Below are 14,963 nucleotides of genomic sequence, written 5' to 3' on the forward strand. Positions count from 1 at the left end.
CAGGAGCCTCTCTATGAAATGGAGAATGTAAACCCCCTCCCTCCAAATTCTTATGATTATGAAATCAAGGGGCTTTCAGGCAAAGATATGGGAATTAGGAATAACAGTTCTTTACTAGGAAAATTAAAATAGAAATACAGTACTACAAAGAACAAACCCAAAACACTCAACACAGTCAGAGTACAACCTGGCACCCCGTCAGGCAGGGTGTTGGTAGCAGTCCCATTAAATGGTGGCTGCATCCTCCTGCAGTGACAGATGTAGTTCTGTTGGAGCAGTGCTCCTGTAGAAGGGTGCAGGTTCCCTCTGAAGGTCCAGTGATGATGTGGAATGGTCTGGTTTTCCTCTGGAACCCAGTGGGAAAAAGGACTACCTTGCTGTTTCAAATCTCAGTCTTTATTTTGGTAAGAAATATTGGGCTCTTCCCCCTGGCTGGAGCAACTTCCAATGGGATGCAGTAATTTTATCAGTCCCACAGTGGGACTCAATGGCCATTAGCATAAAATGACTGGCTGGAGGAAGGATGGGTTGTGAAAAGATAAAGAACAATGCCCTGCCTGGTTTCAATGGATGGCCCATTAGCAGAATATCTGCCGTTGAGATAAGGATCACTGCCCCACCCTCAACAGATGGTGATAGAATAGATACCTTTTATCACACTCTGTATTGTAACCCAAGATAACATTATAATGATCAATAACCCTGTTTTGCGTTGTAGAGTTTCACAGGGGCTAAATCCCAAAACTATTGGCTTAGTAACCTTGGATCCAGCTCCAGAAAAAAAAAATGACATAACTTCTACGTTTGATCAGGAAGACAGTTCTCTATATCCCTTATCAACCCCAGATGCCATTCATTTACTGTTCTAGATAATTACACTTTATAAATATAGTTTGGGAAGGCAGGGATAAATGCCTGGAGAGCACATGCTATACTGGAGAACATCTACCAAAAGGAAGATTTGCTGCAGTGAGTTAATCCTGCTGACCTGTGTCCAGTGGTACTCTGTAGTACTAAACTTACATAAAACAAAGAGTTAATGAAATATGATATTTTTCCTCTTTTCTGTACTACTTGCTGTTTTCTAGGAAGTTTTTTTTTCTATTCCGAGCCTGGCCTCAAGCAAGAAGTTGCTCTCCTACGTTCTGTAGTGTTCTGCTACTTTTTGGTTCTTATCTTGTCTCACTTTCTTCTTGCCTTTTGGAAATACAGCGTCTGAACCCAAGTGCAATTAATAGCAAATAAATTTAGACTCAGGAAAATTCTCCAAATGAAACTGGTGAAAGAAGAGCACTCTTATCTCCTGTGATGTACTTCTGACAAAGTATAATTAAAATATATTCATGCTGGCTTGCCTGCTCTGTCTGCCTTTCATGAATGATGAAGTCTATCAAGCTATTACTTGTCTACACATTGTGTGAGGAAGGATTAAACCACTGAAGTGTTCAATATCAGTAAATCATCTGGAACTCCATAAAAACATCAATTATTATGCAGTTAAAGACATCTCAGAGGTCTCCCAGGAAGCTGGTGTTTTGTCTTCATTCCTCTGGTGATGGAGTGTGAGGATGACTTGTCTCCAGAGACAGAGCACATACAACTAAAACATAAACTGCAGGATTGTGCAGAAAGGAGGGGTTATTATTAGGATATACTGGAAGAAAAATGGAGCCTCAGTCAGTGCAGAAAAAGATGCCTTACCTGTATCTCAGGAAAGATGGACTCCTCTGCCTAAGCCACTCCATTTTGGGCTGGCACAATGCAATGGTACCATGTCAAGAGGTCACAAACTTTTGAGGATTTTGGTGAAGCAATCAAAAAGACTGTAATTAATTGGAATGTGTTGGTATCTGGCTGACTGGTAGGCAGCCTGGAAACCTATTGACTAGGAAACAGACCCCTGCTCAAAGCTGCTCAAAGCCACATTGTCACTTTTTTTTTTTTTTAGTGGTAAGGCTCTGCTAACTTCAATGTAGCTGTGCCAATTTAGAGCCAAAGAGCACCTGAAATATTAAGAAGGCACCATTTCCAAAGTCTTTCCCCTAAGCAAAAAAAAAAATTTGAACTGAAGCAAATAATATATTCGCAGTGTAGAGATTGCATATAAGCCTCAATGAAACGATGATATCCAAAAAACTCTGCTGCTGACCTTAAATTACACAACAAAATGACAGCGGACATTGAAAAATTAATTCTAGCTCATTAAATGCATTGCTCACTTAATTAATGATTCATGACTCGCATTGCTCAAGTTGCCAAATATTACCTCAAATTATAGATTGGGCACATCCTGTCAGCAGTATTAATAATTGCAATTATGTCAGTGTAAGTACCTTCAGACACAAAAGCGAATACATTATCTTCTCCAAGCCTTCCTGCTTCACCCTCAGAGCAGGACTAAGCTAAGGTCTCTGGAGCACATAAGAGCACAGAGAGGGAACATATTTTTTTTTAAAAAAACCACCATGCTTGGGGGATCTAAATGTCTAACAAAGGCTGAAAGATGTGCATGGTCAAGGTTGATCTCAGCACACCTTGTGATAACCAGTGTTGGACTGTGAGAACACAAGACATGCCCAGTGAGTTTCTAATTCTCTCTCTGCTTATGTCCATTAGTGCTTCAAATATTATCAGCTATTTAGGAAGCTGCTAAACAAAAAGCAAGTAGGAAAAGAAAAAAAAAAAAGTCTGTTGAAGTTGTACTGTTTAGAAAGTGTCCTGGAAATCCAGCCACAGATGAGTAAGAACTAGAATACCACCTCCCTGTGCATATGGTCTTTGCAGATTTCTATGATGAACATTTTACATGTCCTTTCTGTGAGTTCCCACATTCAGTCCTATTTAAACAATGACCAGACCACAAACCACTCTCGTGGCAGTGAGTTCTGCAGCCATATGTGCAGCATATGAAAATCTAGCTTCTTGTACCAGATTCACATCTATGGACTTTCAAATCTCTCAAGTCCTCTATTTGAGAGGACTGGGTCAAAATAAGCATTGAGTTCAACCTCTGTCTGACACTGAGTGCATTTCATGTGATCACTGCGTCCTCTTCTTTTCTCTGGATGTCTCTGATGTCTCAATAGGTCAGCTAAATTAACCTTAGTAGAAACAGAAGAGGTAAAAGACCTTTCTATCTGAAATGTTAGGAGAGAAGAACCTTAACTCAGGGTAGTCATTATACAGCTTGGAACCAGTTGCTTAGAGGGCTGTGTGGTAAATGAGGGAATGAAGCTCCTCTTTCCCTTGCAGTTAAATTGTTTGTTTATTTAATTACCTACTTCTTGGACAGTATGGAGCATTTAGGGTAACTTTTGAGGTAATAAAAACCATAATTGAACCAGGATATGAAAAGATGGATGTAAATTGGTTTTGGATCTTTTATAGCAGGGGATTTTTTATCACTCAAGAGAAAAAAGAAACAGGAAATCCATTTCTATAGTGAAGCACAAAAACTCACTGCCTGCTGCAGTGACAGGATTAGAAGATGTAAATATTGTGGCTTTAGGATTTCAGATTAACTAGGTGGTTTGACTGGAGTTTTAAAATATGTTAACCAAAAAGGTTTATTAAACTTTCTAGAGTTGAACATGATTTACTTTATTTAAGTGCAAAAAAAATCAAGGCAATCTATCTTCATGTTGAAAGACTGCAGAAGGCAAAGTCACTTTGCTGCTTACTGAAGAAGATACTGAACTGCCATCTCTGTGTTCACTGACCTTTTGTCTCAAATTGACTCAGGGTGAGAAATTGAGCAGCTGCTTTCATATAAATTGCCACTATAATCTTCTACAACAACACGCTTGAATTTTTCTCTTTCCTTTGTTCCCCCCTGCCCTCACAAAACATCTTTTTCCTTCCTCAATGAGTGTTACTAAACTAGAGGAGTACCAGAAAATTTAAACTGCTTGGTTTACTCATAGGTAACCCCCATTTCCCTGTATCTTCCCTCAATTATAGTGCCACTACACACTGCTTAGATTGTACCATATTTCTTATTCTCTGCCCCAAATCCCTCTGATATTGCCCTAGCACCTCAAATAAATGATGCCTAGCTGTCTGACATATGCCAAGGAAGGCATTTATGGAATGTCCAGTTGCAACTGTCTATTCCGTAGCAACGATACAAGTCAGCTGAAAAATTATGGGGGAGCCCTTGTATTTTTATGAGACAGTTTATTTGCCATGAGTGGGCCACAGCTGGATCTCTGCAGCCTTAAGAGAACATGACTGTAGGCAGGTTTGACTTGTAACCCAGCATGAGATGAATGGGCAGCATTAAGGGAATGACAGAACAGCAGAACACAATAAAAAGCAACTCATGAGGGAGGCTGGCTGGTCAGCTTTATTGCCATAGTGTTTACTCCATTCATTGGAAGGTATTTATAATATCCTTGTTTGACTGTTGTTTTCTCCACATCAGGTTGCACAATAATTTGTGGAGGAGAGATGAGACAAAGATGAGATATTGAAAGACTCCCTAAGAATAAACTGGATAACAGAGAAAAAAATGGCACAATGGGGGCTCATACTCCACTCAGCTGCAGCTGATATACTTGGGTTAGAAGCCTAAGAGAGAGCAGAGAGAAAGATTTTGGGTGCCTAATTCAGAGGTCTGAAAAGCCAAATGACTGTGAAAGAACCTCCCCATCCTCATTCACTGAAGAGCTGAAGGTGAGTCTGATAACTTAGGTGCCAGTGTTAAACATCAGCTGCTATAGGTATGAAAATTCTCTCCTTCACTCTCTATTTGTTCTGTAGTAATTGATCAGTAAATCTGTAACCACCACAAGAAACCAGGTATTGAACTGCATGCTGAAACACATGACAAGGCTCTTGATATCCTCATGGCTTTGATTCCTATCCAGTGGTGTTAATTGTAACTGAAATATTCTTTGCAGAAAGCTACTCAGGTTTCTATTCAATATTATAAGATGCAAGGAAATAAAAAAATAATAATTAAAAAATATACCCCCCTCTGGGCACCCCTACTTTGAGTTCTTTCACAGGATTCAAAATAGTTATCATAATGTACAATTTCTTGGAAGGCGTGTGATAACTGTGACTTTCTTTAAAGCTGTGAACTTTTCCATTTAAAGTATACTTTAAAGTGACATTTCAAATATCTATGATGTTGTGAAGGAATGAAATAATCAAAGTGTCATAAAGAAGATTTTTTTTCTGGATTCAGACAACCTTTAGAAAGTTTGCATGAGTGTTTTCAGAAGGAACAGCCAAACGTAGGGGACTAGCTCTGAATCCAGAGAAGGGTAACCCTCTGACAAGACCTTTCTTCAACACCTTCTAAGCACCACAGCCCTTCAGGTTTCAGAATGGGCATTTTTATTTCCTGATTTCTACAAGACCGGAGATAAAGATTAGCAGGAAAATACCAGGCAGAATGTTTTTCACAAGTTTATTCCAGAAGGAAAGACACTTTCTCCAAGTAGGAAAAAATTGGCATAAAAAAATGCCACTTTAAAAGCAGCCCTGCAGAGTCATCAAAACTTAAATAACTTATCTTTGTTAATATCCTGGGAGCATTGCAAATGACAGAACAGTGAGAGAGACACAGCGCACAGCTTAGTGGATACAAATGATGGAAAACACTGTGGTATGCATCAAACAATCTTTAGGGAAGGAAATATGCTTGGAATATTTTCAGCACTTTAATTTCAAATGGCATCAGAGAGCCAGTTAGAGAAAAGGATGAATTAATGAGTCAGAATGTATAGATATTCCATGGAGTTTTTCTGTTACTGGATTCACTGACAGAACTTCTAGAAAAAAAGAGAACTGGTTATGATGATGCAATCTATCTGGTATCCATGAGGCAATAATATATAAAATTGGCAAGATATTATGTCTTTCGAGAGTAGTTTAGTATATAAAGAACTTAATGACAATTGGAGATGGTGAGCTTCTTGTTTTGTTCTTGCTATTTTTGGTGAAACTACTGAAAACCTTTCAGACCCTTGCCAGGTTTTGTCTTTACAGCTGGAGCTGCAATAATACTAATAACTTGCTTATTTATGGTTTCACTGAATGTAGGAATGGAATAAGGATTCACTTACCTTCAGCACACAAAGATGAAAGAGAGGGGGAATTATAAGCATGAGTCACTTATTATTTAGTAGTCTCATTTGGGCCAATTCTACCAGGCTTCCACCAACTTCATGGTATCATTTCAAGGCTTTGATCCAGGTTTTAGCTCTGCTCCACTGCATTTAAATGAATCCTCTTATCTTCCCTTTTTCCTTTCTTAGACCCTGATTTCTCCTTTCTCTTTGAGCATTGTTGTAGCTCTCTCTTAGCAAAAGAAAGCTCTGTGTGTTTATGTGGAAATGCCTGCCACCAATGCTGTGCTCCAAAATCCCACCACTTCCCAGCAAGCATAGACTCTGTGTAAAAATGTGCTAAAAGAAACCACTTCAGTGTTTGCCTGTTTCACTGCCTGTAAATAGACAAGAAAATGAAAAGGTGTACAAACCTCCAGGACTCCTCCATGCCTTGAACTGTGGCAAGCTATGAAGTTAAAGAGCATCTCTAGTGTCTTGGGCTGCCTTTTGTGCCCAGCATTGCCCTGAGGTGAGTGAGACATCACCCATGCCCTGTAGATCTTTGGGCTCTGAGATCTTTGAGCAAGATTAACTTAGAGCAGGAAAAAGAGAAAATAATATGGACACACAGGTGACTGAAATGGATAAATAGACTACCATAAGCATTAGCACTTCTGGGTACCTGACGTGCCTTTGATGTCAGGGATGATGTGCTGTGCCCACAGATTTCAGGGACAGACACTGATTCCAGGAAAGTTCAATCTTAGTCATTGTTTATACGCCAAAACCGTGTTCCTTCAAAAACTCTGTGTTATCATGTGCAATGTCATCATCACTTCTAGTCTAACAGTGCTGCCACAACATATCCTACTTTTATATTTCATACCCAAGTATTTTGCAAAGTACATTTCTGACACTATAATGGCAGTCAAAAAACTGGGAATGCTTATCTGACTGGGTTGTAATTAGAGGTGGACTAATTATAGAGGTAACTCTTCACAGAGCATCAGTGAACTGACTATTCTTTAAATGGACTGAATCTCTATACCCTCATCCTCTTTAACAATGGATGAACAACAGAACCTCCAAGTTAAGAGCAGAAATTATAACTCAAAGAGTCTGGCTAGCTTCCTACAAGCCTTTGTGTTTGAACTGTATGTGGTTGGCACTCTTGATGCTTCTGTGCTGAGGTTTTGTGCTGGAAAATGAATCTCAGCTGCATCATCATTGCAGACTCCATTCATATCAGGGCTATTATGCTCAGAGAGGAAGCAGCTGCTCCTTGCAGACCTGCATGTTTGGGATCAGAGATGGACAGCTGTCACTGTCGCCAGTAAAAGCAATTTGGAGGGGAGAGAAAAGACACATATTATGTAATGGAGATGTAAAGGCCTATTGCTGTGTGATTCTATTCACTACTGTTCCACAGCTCTGCCAGGGCCTGCTAGAACAGGCATTTCTCTTGCTTATGCACAAGGTAGCACTTGTTTGGCAGAGAGTGCAGAGCTTGGGATCTTCTCATGTGATTCGTTACAACATCTATGTGAACTTGTGAACAGGAATAGAAATAAGGGTTAAGGGCAAGCATGAAGCTAGATTCACTTGTGCTTTAAAGGCATTTTGCTTTGGAATGAGCTGAGATATGCACCTGAGGAGTTGCTCTTGTGGTGAAATTTTCCCAGCATACAGCTCTGCTCACGTTAAACCTTTTCCCAGGAAAATGCTGCAATCAGAGCAGAACTGTAAGTCTGATCTTTACTCCTTAAGCTGGAGTAAAGCTGATGGGCCCTCACATTTTTTCTCAGGGTCTCTTTCAGACTGGCTGCAAAGGATTTCTAGTGATCAACAACAGGTCAGAGCTGTGGAAACTGTGGCAAGGGGTCTTTCAGTTTACCTGGGTCGTGTCAGCTTCAGCTCCTGGGAAGCAGCAGATTGCACACTGCAGGCAGGTGACTCCTCTTGGACAAACTTGGGGCAGTTAATTCTGGTGCAGATCAGATGCTTATTTTGAGGAAGAAGCCAAGGACCTGCACGATGCTGGTTCCTTTTTCTCTCCAATGTACTTTTCTCACAGACTCCTTTCTGCATAATCACATGGGTTGCTTCCAACATGTCTGACTCGATCTTGAACAAAGGTATCTGTGTTCCTGCTTTCATGATGAAGAGTACCTGGAAACTTCATGGCATATGCTAGAATCACAGAAACATAGAATAATTTGTGTGGATACAGACTCAGGGAGTCTCCACTCCAATTTCATACTCAAAGTAGGGTCAGTGTTGAGCTCAGACAAGGTTGTTCAGGGTTTTATCTGTTGTGGCTTGAAAAACTTCCAAGAATGGAGACAAATCCGTGTGTACAGGCACTGCTTTGCTGGCCTCATAGTGGAAGTTTTTCCCTTTGATGTCATCAAAACCTTTTGTCTTCTTTCTTTCATTCTCCCACTACACACCACTATATATGGATGGCTCCATCTTCTCACTGGATTTCCTGTAGGTATTGGCAGGCTGCTATCACAGCCATCTCTTCTTCAGGCTAAACACTCTCCCTGCCCTCAGTCTTCCCTCACAGGTCCTGTGCTTCACTCTATCTGACAGTATATCCTTTGTCATTGATCTTGGACTTGTGGTCTGCTCTCAAACAACTTTCCAAGATGCACCAGTTACGGGACAAAAACATTTCTCTAAAAGTTAGAAATCTCTATATAAGAGATACTTCTGAAGTGCTGAACATAGCTGACCCTGGATATACCCTCTGTTTCAAGGCTGTTGGAAAATAAGGAGCTATCCAAAGCTGGTGGATGAGAGCCACTGCCACTGAAGTGGTAAAACTTGGAAGAATGAGGGCAGAAAGCGATATGAGTAGGAGGAGGAAACACCATGTTTACCCCAGTGGTGATTCCTATCCCCAGCCTTGCAGGTAGAGCCCAACTGCCCTAGGGAATACTGCATCACTTCAGCCACTCCATATGAGTTCTGTGACTGAACTGAAAGAGCCAAACTTCCAACAGTCCAACAGTTCTCTAAGAAATTTCCTGTAGTCTCCATTGATTTTTTCTGAGAGGGAGACATATATAGCTTTGGCTTTTGCTTTCCTTTTATGCAGAGAGAGCTTTAGTTAGTGGCCTTTGTGTTAAATTGTCAGATGTGGCCACCTGTGATATCTTGAGGTTATTCACATTTGTAAGTGTTTTTAAGTGTTGGTTCTCAGCCACCCAGAGATTTTACAGCAGGGGGAAAATACTCAGTTGCCTGGAAGCTTTTCCATTACCTTACGCCACAGGAGTGCCATACAGGAGCTACAGAAAAGTCTGAGTCTTGTACTAATGTTTCTACTACAGGAAATATATTCTTTTAGGAGGAGGAAGGGCAAATGTGGCTAAGTTCAACTTATTTTGCTGTTATTTATTTGTTCCTTTGTCTTATTCACTTAAAGGACAAGACCTGAGTAAAAATGTTGATGACTTATGTCTATTTTATTTTGTTCAGACAAAACACTTGTCCCTGGCACTCCTATAATTTCCTTCCTCTCCTCCTGTTTATATTATGATGACCTTGTCTTTGTCAGGGCTTCCTCCAGCTCATCCCATCCCATGACATCCCAGTAGCTCTTCTCCCTTAGAGTTTGAATTTCCAATTTATAAAAGAAACCTGTTAGCCACATCTCCACCATAGAATAGGCAAATGGAAAAGATGGCATTTTATTCCTCAGTTACTGTGGTGATTATCACAATCTTCATAGGACAGTTACTATGCTCATTTTTATGATGATTCCACTAGTCTCTGCCGTTTACAAAGTACTTTTATAACTTAAGGTTCCATGCTACTTTATGAACTTATAATAGTCCTATACACAGATATCCATTTGGACATAAACAGGATGGGTGAACTGCAGCTGGTGCTTAAAAGTAGGGGAGCCCTGTCCAATAAATACACCTGGAAAACCAGCCTGCAAAGCAGAGTGTATCTACAGCTCTAGCATATCAGAAGCTCATTAGATTCCAAACCTGAACCCAATGTTATACTTTGCAGATATTTTTTTTTGTTTCAGAATATATAGACCAATAACCTGGCAACAGTAACAGCCCTAGATAGTCTTGCATGACTGTGTACTAAGGACAGAAAAGTGAAATATTGTCCTTCAGAAAGAGGAAATGCTTGGTTGGTCACTCTTAATGTTACAAATGGGTACTGAAGACAGAGTTTTCTCCTAAGTGATGAATAGCAAGGGTGATCCCTGGACAGTTTACAGCAGGGAAGAGCAGAATATGATTCTGGATCTAATAAAACAATGAACTAGGACTAGTCCCCACACACCAATCCTGTTTTTCCCCTTTTTCATAGAGAAGTCATGAGCCTACCAAAAGCAACAGAAATTTTTCCATTGTAGTGCACGAGGCTTTTGACCTATTGGTCTTTTTTCAGAGAAATTTATTATGAGATTTCAGGCTCTGAAACTGGAGTGTGGATGAGTAATGTAGCTTATACAGTGGAGTCCTGCTCTCAGCACTCTCTGAAGTCAGGCTTCCAGGGCCAGTGCTGATGTGTGGAATTTCACCACTCAATCCATGAATTCTCTTATATCCTCCCAGTGACTGCTGTTTTCATGAGCAGCCTGATATTTAATTAATTTTAAACCTGTACAAAAGTAGTGTGTTTGCAGAGGAGATGAAGAGAATGTAGCACTAGCAAATAATATCTGTGTATTTTTGTCATTAAGAGATAACTCTGTAAGCCACAGAGGGAGCTGAGATTAATTCCGTGAATCTCAAACCCGAACAATATAGAGGAGAGATATAAAGACACTATACATTCAATGGGTGTGCACTTTCTGACAGAAACACTGGTTATAGCTGATTAGCACATATAATTTTGATCATACTGGATTTATTTTTTTCTTTGTCTAATATTCACAGTACTGTTCAAACCCCTTGTGTACACAACAAGAAAAACAGATTAAGAGAAAAAAATGCAATGCAGATAAACCATATTGGAAATATATTAGCAAAGAATGAAAAAGATAAGAAAGAACAAAACTACAATAGAGCATAAATATGTATTCTATACATACCTACAAGGAGAAAGAGAGATTATGCTTTGAAGGTATCATGAGCTTTTGATTTTCTATCTGTTGCAGAACAGACCCATTTTAAGGAAGCAGGAAAAATGATTACTTGAATTGTGATTAGTGCTAACAAATTTCTGTGTTTGCTGGAGTAGTTGTTGTCACTCTTAGTGATATAACACCTTCTCAAATAAAAATAGGAGGACATAAGGAAAAAAAAATCTAAGGTGAAGCACTAAATTACTTGACATTCCCCATCATTAACAGTACTACCTTTGTCACTGTGCTTATAAGTCTCAAAACAACTTAATGAACTTTCTTTTCAGACAGAGAAAAATTTCAAATGTCTCTTTTTGCTCCTTGCATGGAGTCTTGCAAAACCAAAACTTCTGTCTCACTTATCCAATTCACTACACAGACTTTATTTTTATCCTGACCCTAACAAACAGAGGTAGAATGAACCAATTCCTGACCACAGAAGTACAACGTGAATCACAAGATTTAGAAAGGGAAGCTAGGAAATATATGATATTTTTTCCTCATTTTGCTACATTATCTTTATTCTCAGCCAGATACCAGAACAAGTTGCATCACCATTTACTTACTCTCAAACATTACCCTGTTTCCCAGTACTGAAAGAACAGGAAGCATCACAAGTCATGTCTGCATGGTCATGGCAAATTTGCTAGAATGCCTGAAACACAAATTTCTGTTTGTGTTTGAAGTCCATGTGTATTTACATGGGAGTTGAGGTCATATTGACTCTGCTCAGCACAAGACAAATTGCATCAGATTCTCACTACCTGATGTGGAGTAACAACCACCCTTCACCTGTGAAGATTATAAGGCAGCAAGAAGAGATTCTTCCAGAGAAAGTGTAAGAATTCAGCTCTTTTAATCTCTCTGCCATACCTGTATTTGAAAACAGCTATGAACTGTGTTCTTATGTTCAATTATAAACAGATTCTGCAGAGGTAAGGGGCATTAGTTTAGTAAATCACAAGATCCAGAAGGAGTAGATAGAAAAGACATTTTTCTTATTAACAGATATAATTACATTATTTGTGAATGTCATCTTTTGGATGTTTGATCCTCTTTGCAAAGGTGATGCAATGCAAATGTGCTATCATTGAAATGCTTTTAGTGGGGTTAAGGAGAAAGCACATTGTCCCTTAAATTACAGGGTTTGACATCTACAAACCTTTCACAATTAGGAAGAGTTAAAAATGCCGTTGTCAGTGGCATGGTGGGTTGGATAGCATTTGTTTAGGGTGACCGGAATCATTATGAGTGGATGCAAAACTATAAAAGAGCTCTATAAAGAAAAATTACATTTTTAAATGCTCATTTACAAAGTAGCAAATATACAGAAGCAGATAATTAAATTTAAAGAGCATTTTCCAACCATAAAATTAGAAAGATTAAGAGGTAAACATTAACTTGACTGTAAATCCCTCCACTATATCTTTCTACAAATAAGAGTGTCTGCATTTTAATTATTTGGTGTTGTTCAGTTCCTCCAACGTTCAATGGGATTGCATTGCGTATCACAAAAGATCAAGAGCAGACCAACAAACAGATCCAAACTAATTAAAAACTTTTTAAAACCTAATCCTACTTTAATCTGGCATTGTACATACTGGGAAAAAACCAAAAAAAAAAAAAAAAAAAAAAGAAAACCAAAAATAATACCCAAAAAAAACCAAACCCAAAAAAACACTTTAGAAATTTCATGAAAGACATTATTTATAGGACTTTATATATGTGGAGGGCATTGATTTTATAGAAAACATGTTTAAAGCTCTAAAAAGTATCGAACTTAGAACTGAACCTTATTTACACTAAGAAACGAGAAAATGTCACTTTAGTGATTTGACTACAGCCTGAAAGGGCACCACCAACCCTCAGGGACTTCTGTGTTTACTCTGTGGCTGGGTCTGCAGCAGGGAGATGTGGTGCTTTAGCATGTGCCACTGCTGAAAGGCCTAAAATGAAAAACTGAGGGTTGCTACCTTGGACATCAGTCCAGCTTGACCCAAGGAGTCTGTTCAGAGAATGGAAAGTGATTTGTCTGCTCTTTAACAAACCCACTCTAAGATGGAAGCATCTGGATTGGGATCACAGCTGTTTTCTTCCTCGCTGCCAGGGTATTTTGGGGTTTTTGTAAAGTAAGAAAGGAAAAATAACCCTCTGAGAAGCAGTTATACCAAAACATCTTAGACCTGTTATATCACAAACACAAAAAGGGACAAGCAGACTATCTTTTTCTTCTTTTTTTTTTTTCTTTTTCCCTTTTTTCTCTGCAAAACATTTCCTTTCAGCTGTCCCTTTGAAGTCGTAGGCGAATAGCATGAGCGACTGAGAGCAAGGAGCTGTGAAATGTGCCTTTGAGTCACACGTTTCTCAAAGGGTGTCACAAGGCAGGTAGCACTGGGGAGCACATCTGCAAATCAGCATGGTGTTACCGAGGCTTTGTCCAGCCTCAGACTCTGAGAGCTGCAGAGAGCCACAAATTTCAGCGGGGGGAAATCACTTCCCATCTTCATTCTACCTTCCCACCTGGGTTATATCACTTCCACTCTGGGCAGTGACGGTCTTGGTGTGACCAGCTTATGGGGAAATAATTCAGCACACTCATACATTCTGTGTACAACAGAATTGTTTATTATATACACATAAATTAGATAATGTTACCATCTTCTGTTCCCCTTAGTCCTGCTCTGTGACTACTGGATACTTTCTCATTGTTAAAAGGCTGTTGTAAGGTTTCCCCTTCAAACTACCTTCACCATAGATTGCTCTTGATGCTTCCTGAAAACTTCAGAGTAAAGCTCTGTTGAAAGTTTGCATTTTTTCTGCAGGTTGTCTGCTAAAGACAGTGATCGACCTCACCCAATATTTATTTTCAGTGGGAGGGCAGAAACAGAGCGTGCCATCACAGCATTGCTTCCTGCTACAGCCCATAGGTTTATTGGAGATTGAAGGAATCTCTTTGGTCTTTCTGCAGTTTAAAGTGATCAGAGTAATAGGATCTGAGCACTTCCAGCAAAACCAATATCTGTTAGACAAGAAGATGAGAAAAGAAACCCAGTGGTAGCCCAAGGAAAAATGATAGCCAGAAGACAGATGTGACCAGCAGAGAGCTGATGAACAAGATAAGAAGGACTAGAGACACTGAAGGGGAGCAGGTTTTGCACTAGGCATGAGGAAAAATGAAGAGGGAAATGGATGAATGAGAAGAGTGATGTAGGTCTGTCCCAGGCCAATAGGCTGCAGATCAGGTCCTAATGCAAAGCTGCTGCAAATATCTGAGGAGAAAGTGTCACTACTAAGGAGAGGAGATAATGTGGCAGCACTTAATAACACAACCAAGAGCAGGGGGAAAAACCCACCAAAACAAGTGAAATTCCCGAGATGTCACCTCACGGAGAGCTGTGGCTGTTCCACAGTGCTGAGCTGTGCTTCTACCTGTTCAGCTGACACAGAAGGGATGTGATGCACTGGATACCCCACTCCAGGGGTCCCCCAAGTTCAGTCAGTTTCCTTTTTCTCTTCACTTTATGTCATTTCTTTCTATTGTGTTTTTGAACATTTTAGTCATCCTCAGAGATGAGAGGCAGAAATACAGAAACCCTTTGATAACTGCCAGTTTTACCTGTAGATAAAAAGCTGAAACCTACTTGTTCATCAGAATCCCACAGAGGCAGACCCTTTGTGGAAATGATTCTTAATGATCCCATGATTATTAAGCCCAAAATGGCTTTGCTGCAGAACTAGCAAGAAAATAATGATAGGAATAGGAGAAAATAGGTTCCTGTTCCCAACCTAGACAATAGCCCACA

General features: G+C 39.7%; 1 protein-coding gene across 4 annotated transcripts in view; it reads left to right on the forward strand.

The window, feature by feature from the left end:
• CHRM2 (cholinergic receptor muscarinic 2) overlaps positions 1-14,963 on the forward strand; it is an 87,606-nt gene that overhangs the window by 56,563 nt on the left and 16,080 nt on the right. The window contains exon 2 of one of the 4 annotated variants that reach the window (XM_033057977.2): positions 4,424-4,674. The exons of the other annotated variants lie outside the window; for them this stretch is intronic. The gene's annotated coding sequence lies outside the window, so the exon portion shown is untranslated. The remainder of the gene's footprint in view (positions 1-4,423; positions 4,675-14,963) is intronic. 4 annotated transcript variants of the gene reach the window in all.

Source organism: Catharus ustulatus, chromosome 4 (genome assembly GCF_009819885.2).
Source record: "Catharus ustulatus isolate bCatUst1 chromosome 4, bCatUst1.pri.v2, whole genome shotgun sequence".
In the NCBI taxonomy this organism is placed as follows: Eukaryota; Metazoa; Chordata; class Aves; order Passeriformes; family Turdidae; genus Catharus; species Catharus ustulatus.